We start from the raw sequence: 6,905 nt of genomic DNA, 5'->3' as shown, positions 1-6,905 counted from the left end.
TAGTAGGTTCCCACTCATCATAAAGTTTTCTAGGGATAGAAACTTTCAACTCAAGTTTTTCTTCATAAGATTGCATCAAAGCATCATGATATGTTTGGTAAAAGCTTTATTTTGACTATAAGCATGAGGAGAATTTAGCACGGATTGCAACAAGGAAATACATTCTATTGAAGAGCAATTATCATAATTAAACTCCCTGAAACCCAAAATAGTGGGTTCATTAACTAAAGTCAAGACCTCTCCAAACCCACTTTTATCAAAAACTTCATAAGATTGAACATTCTCCAAATATGCGGGATCTAAAGTTGACACTCTTCCAAACCCACTTTCAATAATATTGCAAACATTATTATCAATCTCATATTCATCATGGGGCTTAAATAAATTTTCAAGATCATAAGAAGAATCACCCCAATCATGATCATTGCAACAAGTAGTAGACATAGCAAACTGAGCATCCCCAAGCTTAGGGTTTTGCATATCATTAACACAATTGACATTAATAGAATTTATAATAACATCATTGCAATCATGCTTTATATTCAAAGATCTATCGTGAATCACTTCATAAGTTTCTTCTTTCAACACTTCATCACAATTTTTAGATTCACGAATTTCAAGCAAAACCTCATAAAGATAATCTAGTGCACAAAACTCACTAGCAATTGGTTCATCATAATTGGATCTCTTAAAAAGATTAGCAAGGGGATGAGGATCCATAACAATAGATTTTTAGCAAGCGAAGATGCAAGCACATAAAAGGCATATGGCAACACAAGCAAACGAAAAAGACGAACGGAAGAGGGGCGAATAAAACGGCAAAGGTGAAGTGGGGGAGAGGAAAATGAGAGGAAAATGACAAGTAATGTAATGCGAGGGATAAGAGTTTGTGATGGGTACTTGGTATGTCTTGACTTGTGCGTAGACTCCTCGGCAACGGTGCCAGAAATCCTTCTTGCTACCTCTTGAGCACTGCGTTGGTTTTCCCTTGAAGAGGAAAGGGTGATGCAGTAAAGTAGCGTAAGTATTTCTCTTAGTTTTTTAGAACCAAGGTATGAATCCAGTAGGAGACCACGCACGAGTCCCTCACACCTACACAAACAAACAAGAACCTCGCAACCAATGCGATAAAGGGGTTGTCAATCCCTCAATGGTCACTTACGAGAGTGAGATCTGATAGATATGATAAGATAATATTTTTGGTATTTTTATGATAAAGATGCAAAGTAAAATAAAAGGCAATAAAAATAGCTAAGTGTTGGAAGATTAATATGATGGAAAATAGTCCCGGGGGCCATAGGTTTGACTAGTAGCTTCTCGCGAGAGGATTAGTATTACGGTGGGTGAACAAATTACTGTTGAGCATATTTATGAGAATATCTAGGTATGATCATGTATATAGGCATCACGTCCGAGACAAGTAGACCAACTCATGCCTGCATCTACTACTATTACTCCACACATCGACCGCTATCCAGCATGCATCTAGAGTATTAAGTTCAAAAGAACAGAGTAACGCTTTAAGTATGATGACATGATGTCGAGGGATAAACTCATGCAATATGATATAAACCCCATCTTGTTATCCTCGATGGCAACAATACAATACGTGCCTTGCTGCCCCTACTGTCACTGGTAAAGGACACAACAAGATCGAACCCAAAGCTAAGCACTTCTCCTATTACAAGAAAGATCAATCTAATAGGCCAAACCAAACTGATAATTCGAAGAGACTTGCAAAGATAAACAATCATACATAAAAGAATTCAGAGGAGATTCAAATATTGTTCATAGATAAACTTGATCATAAACCCACAATTCATCGGTCTCTACAAACACACCGCAAAAGAAGATTACATCGAATAGATCTCCACTAGAATCGTGGAGAACTTTGTATTGAGAACCAAAAAGAGAGAAGAAGCCATCTAGCTAATAACTATGGACCCGAAGGTCTGAGGTAAACTACTCACACATCATCGGAGAGGCTATGGTGTTGATGTAGAAGCCCTCCGTGATCAATGCCCCCTCCGGCAGGACGCCGGAAAAGGCCCCAAGATGGGATCTCACGGGTACAGAAGGTTGCGGTGGTGGAATTAGGTTTTCGTGGATCATGTTTAAGTAGAGGCTATAGCGGGTAAAAGAGGGGTTACACCACTGCATAGAGGGGGGAAGAGTTGGTGATGACGGCGGTGAAGTTGTTGGTGTAGATTGCCGTGAAGTTGTTGGTGTAGATTGCGCTGACGATGATGGCCCCGGCGGCACTCCGGTGCCACCGGAAGCGAGTGGGAGAGAGCCCCCCTTCTTCTTCTTCCTTGACCTTCTCCCTAGATGGGAGAAGGGTTTCCCCTCTGGTCCATGGTCTCCATGGCGTGGGAGGGGCGAGAGCCCCTCCGAGATTGGATCTGTCTCTCTGTCTCTCTTTGTTTTTGCGTTGTTTGATTCCGCCCTTTCACTGTTTCTTAAATTACCGAAGATCCTTAACTCCGATTGGGCTGAATTTTGGACACGATCCCTATACAGATATTAGCTTTCTTGCGGCAAAAGAAGGGCACCAACTGCCTTACGGGGTGGCCACAAGGGCCCAGGGCGCACCCCCTGCCTCTTGGCCCCCTCGGGCATCGTATCGCGTTGATTCTTTTTCCAAAAAATCACATATATTCCAAAAAAAATCTCCGTCAGTTTTTATCCCGTTTGGACTCCTTTTGATATGGATTTTCTGCGAAACAAAAAACATGCAACAAACAGGAACTAGCACTGGGCACTGGATCAATATGTTAGTCCCAAAAAATAGTATAAAAAGTTGCCAAAAGTATGTAAAGGTTGTAGAATTTTGGCATGGAACAATAAAAAATTATAGATATGACGGAGACGTATCAGCATCCCCAAGCTTAATTCCTGCTCGTCCTTGAGTAGGTGAATGACAAAAAAGATCATATTTGATGTGGAATGCTACCTAGCATAATCTTGATTATGTAATCTAATCATGGCATGAATATTAAGACATGAGTGATTCAAAGCAATAGTCTATCATTTGACATTAATACAATAATACTTCAAGCATACTAATAAAGCAATCATGTCTTTTCAAAATAACATGGCCAAAGAAAGTTATCCCTACAAAATCATATGGTCTGGCTATGCTCCATCTTCATCACAAAAATATTCAAGTCATGCACAACCCTGATGACAAGCCAAGCAATTGTTTCATACTTTTGATGTTCTCAGACCTTTTCAACTTTCACGCAATACATGAGCGTGAGCCATGGACATAGCACTATAGGTGGAACAGAATATGATGGTGGAGGTTGTGTGGAGATGACAAAAAAGAAGAAAGTCCCACACCGACACGGCTAATCAATGGGCTATGGAGATGCCCATCAATTGATGTCAATGTGAGGAGTAGGGATTGCCATGCAACGGATGCACTAGGAGCTATAAGTGTATGAAAGCTCAAACTGGAAACTAAGTGGGGTGTGCATCCAACTTGCTTGCTCATGAAGATCTCGGGCATTTGAGGAAGCCCATCATCAGAATATACAAGCCAAGTTCTATAATGAAAATTCCCACTAGTATATGAAAGTGATAACTCAAGAGACTCTCTATATGAAGAAATAGTGCTACTCTGAAGCACAAGTGTGGTAAAAGGATAGTAACATTGCCCCTTCTCTCTTTTTCTCTCATTTTTTTTTCTTTTTTTTCTTTTTTTGGTGGGCTTCTTTGGCCTCTTTTTTTTATTTGGGCTTCTTTGGCCTCTTTTATTTTCTTAAAGTCTGAAGTCTCATCCCGACTTGTGGGGGAATCATAGTCTCCATCATCCTTTCCTCATTGGGGCAATGCTCTAATAATGATGATCATCACACTTTTATTTACTTACAACTCAATATTACAACTCGATGTCTAGAACAAAGTATGACTCTATACGAATGCCTCCGGCGGTGTACCGGGATGTGCAATGATCTAGCGTAGCAATGACATCAAAAAATGGACAAGCCATGAAAACATCATGCTAGCTATCTTACGATCATGCAAAGCAATATGACAATGAATGCTCAAGTCATGTATATGATGATGATGGAAGTTGCATGGCAATATATCTCGGAATGGCTATGGAAATGCCATGATAGGTAGGTATGGTGGCTGTTTTGAGGAAGATATAAGGAGGCTTATGTGTGATAGAGCATATCGTATCACGGGGTTTGGATGCACCGGCGAAGTTTGCACCAACTCTCGAGGTGAGAAAGGGCAATGCATGGTACCGAAGAGGCTAGCAATGATGGAAGGGTGAGAGTGCGTATAATCCATGGACTCAACATTAGTCATAAAGAACTCACATACTTATTGCAAAAATCTATTAGTCATCGAAACAAAGTTCCACACGCATGCTCCTAGGGGGATAGATTGGTAGGAAAAGACCATCGCTCGTCCCCAACCGCCACTCATAAGGAAGACAATCAATAAATAAATCATGCTCCGACTTCATCACATAACGGTTCACCATACGTGCATGCTACGGGAATCACAAACTTCAACACAACTATTTCTACAATCCACAACTACCCACTAGCATGACTCTAATATCACCATCTTTATATCACAAAACTATTGCAAGGAATCAAACATATCATATTCAGTGATCTACAAGTTTTATGTAGGATTTTATGACTAATCATGTGAATGACCAGTTCCTGTCAACTCTCTAAATAGATATAAGTGAAGCAAGAGAGTTTAATTCTTTCTACAAAAGATATGCCCATGCTCTAACAAATATAACTGAAGCAAAAGAGCATTCTACAAATGGCAGTTTTCTATGTGAAGAGAAACAGGCAATCCAAACTTCAAATGATATAAGTGAAGCACATGAAGCATTCTATAAAGCCATACTCAAAAGATATAAGTGAAGTGCAAAGAGCATTCTATAAATCAACCATGGACTATCTTATACCAGCATGGTGCATCAAAGAAAAGTGAAAAGTAAATGCAAAAGACGCTCCAAGATTTGCACATATCGCATGAACGAAACGAATCTGAAAACATACCGATATTTGTTGAAGAAAGATGGGATGCCTTCCGGGGCATCCCCAAGCTTAGACGCTTGAGTCTCCTTAAATATTTACTTGGGGTGCCTTGGGCATCCCCAAGCTTGAGCTCTTGCCTCTCCTCCTTCTCCTCACATCGAGACCTCCTCGATCTTCGAACACTTCATCCACACAAAACTCAACAGAAAACTCGGTAAGATCCGTTAGTATAATAAAGCAAATCACTACTCTAAGTACTGTTGCAAACCAATTCATATTTTTTTTTGCATTGTAGCTACTGTAATATAACTTTTCCATGTCATAATCCACTGATAGAAATCGATAGTTTCATCAAAACAAGCAAACTATGCATCAAAAACGGAATCTGTCTTAAACAGGACAGTCTGTAGTAATCTGAACATTCACCATACCTCTGTACTCCAAAAATTCTGCCAAAATTAGAAAAATAAACAATTTTTATAGAAAGACAGTGCAAAAAGTTTCAGAACCGTTTGACGTTCCAGTAGAAAATGTAAAATCGCGCACTACAACCAAAGTTTCTGTTCTGCACCGCACAAACCAACAAGCAATGTAAACATCCTAAAGGCAAATCTTGGCACATTATTTTTATAATACAATGGAATTGTACAAGGGGATAATTATTTTTGTTGAAAAGTTGCTGTAATCAAGATTGAGAAAGTTTTCGTGAGCATGAACAAAGTTCAAGGCTAGCTCCCACTTTAACAATGCTCGTCTTTCTCACTTTCACTTTCCTTTTTTGAAAAAGTTTTGGGTTCCCCTCTTTAAAAAAACATTATAAAAGCACATAAAAGAAATAAATGACTCCCTAAAACTTCTAGGTTGTCTCCCCGGCAGCTCTTTCTTTAAAGCCATTAAGCTAGGCATATAGTGCTCAAGTAATGGATCCACCCGGATCCCAAGGTATATCAAAGCCAATTTTAATTAACAATGATTTAGCATTTAGTAGTGAGCACAAGGCAACATATATCAAGCAATGACGAAGTCTAACTCTCTTCCTATGCATCGGCATGTCATACAAGAACAATTCATGAACATCAAGTAAAGGCCAATACATAGCATAAGCAGTTTCTTGCAATTTTATCGTGTTGGAAACATAGAGAGGTGGAGATATAGTTCCTCTCTCATAATAATTGCAAGTAGGAGCAGCAAGCACATGCATATTATAGCTATCAAAATAATCATGTGTAGTAGTAAAACGCAACCCATCAATATAATCCTTAATAAGGGCAAACTTCTCCGATATAGTGTAGTCGGGAGAATTCAAAAAGATAATAGGACTATCATGCGTGGGTGTAATAGCAACAATTTCATGTTTAACATAAGGAACTATAGCAAGTTCATCTCCATAAGCATAATTAATATTGGCATCTTGTCCACAAGCATAGCAAGCATCATAAAAAAGGGATATTTCAAAAGAATAAACGGGATCATAGCAGTCATCATAGCAATCATCCTTCGTTAAATTCGAAGGGAAATTAAACAATGTATGAGTTGGAGGGTTACTATCATTAGAAGGTGGGCACGGGTGGCTAATACATTCTTTCTCCTTTTGTTCTTCGCTCTCCTCATCATCTTTTTCATCCAATGAGCTCACAGTTTCATCATTTTCTTCTTCCATAGACTCCTGCAAAATATTAGTCTCTTCTTCGACAGCGGAGACTTTCTCAATAAAATCATCAATATCGGAATTGAATTCATAATTGTCATAGCAATATTTAAGTATAGCAAAATTTTCAGGTCTGTAAACGCATCATCAAGATTTTCACACTCTTTAAACAAGGATTCAATTTCATAAGCACCCATAAAAGCAACGAATTCTTCTATTCGTTCCATTTCATAGTAATCATA

This window comes from Triticum dicoccoides, chromosome 5B (assembly GCF_002162155.2).
Source record: "Triticum dicoccoides isolate Atlit2015 ecotype Zavitan chromosome 5B, WEW_v2.0, whole genome shotgun sequence".
Taxonomy (NCBI): domain Eukaryota; kingdom Viridiplantae; phylum Streptophyta; class Magnoliopsida; order Poales; family Poaceae; genus Triticum; species Triticum dicoccoides.
Note: the sequence above shows the minus strand (reverse complement) of the source record.